Here is a 956-nt window from a genome sequence, read left to right on the forward strand (position 1 = left end):
CCCATTTTGATCACTAAAAATAGGCAAATTTCAAGAGAGTGTAACTTCATCAAAAATGATCGTATCGGAATGATCAAAAAAGCATTTTAAAGCTTAAAGTCTCTACTTTCGACACCCATAATTCATTAAATTATTTACTGATTCTTTACAAAGCTGCACGGATGCAAATGGAGATGCATCAAATCTAAAAATTTTTTACCAAGTTTGCGAAGTTCCAAAAACTAAACTAAAAACCGCACGCAAATGAGGTTTACATCGTTTGAAAGTGTAAATCTTTAGCTTTAATTTCAGTACCCGATCAGTAATACGCGATTTTTTTTCATCGAGTTATTCAATATTGAAGCAAAAATGACCATTTTTGCTTCAATGTTGAATAACTCGGTGAAAAAAAATCGCGTATTACTGATCGGGTGCTGAAATTAAAGCTAAAGATTTACACTTTCGAACGGTGTAAACCTCATTTGCGTGCAATTTTTATTTTACTTTCTGGAACTTTGCAAAGTTCGCAAAAAAAATTCGTCAAATCTCAAAATCTCCCCCAAACTTTGCAAGGTTCCACGATCTGAATTAAATTTCGCACATAAAGGCGGCTTACAGTTTTCGAAAGCGTGAATCTTTAGCTTTAATTTGAGCAGTCGGCGAGCATTGTGCGATTTTTTTTCACCGAGTTATTCAACATTGAAGTAAAAATGATCTTATGCTTCAACATTGAATAACTCGGTGAAAAAAAATCGCAAAATGCTCAACGAGTACGCAAATTAAAGGTAAAGATTCACTCTTTCGAATGCTGTAAACTGCATTTATGTGCGATTTTTAATTCGCGTCGAGGAATCTTGCAAAATTCGTAACAAATTTTGTCGCATCTTTATTTGTATTCGTAATGCTCCGTAAAAGATCAGTAAGATCGATATAAAAAGTAGAGACTTTAAGATATAAAATGCTTATTAAAGAATTTT

This window comes from Wasmannia auropunctata, unplaced genomic scaffold (assembly GCF_000956235.1).
Source record: "Wasmannia auropunctata unplaced genomic scaffold, wasmannia.A_1.0 LD336088.1, whole genome shotgun sequence".
Lineage (NCBI taxonomy): Eukaryota > Metazoa > Arthropoda > Insecta > Hymenoptera > Formicidae > Wasmannia > Wasmannia auropunctata.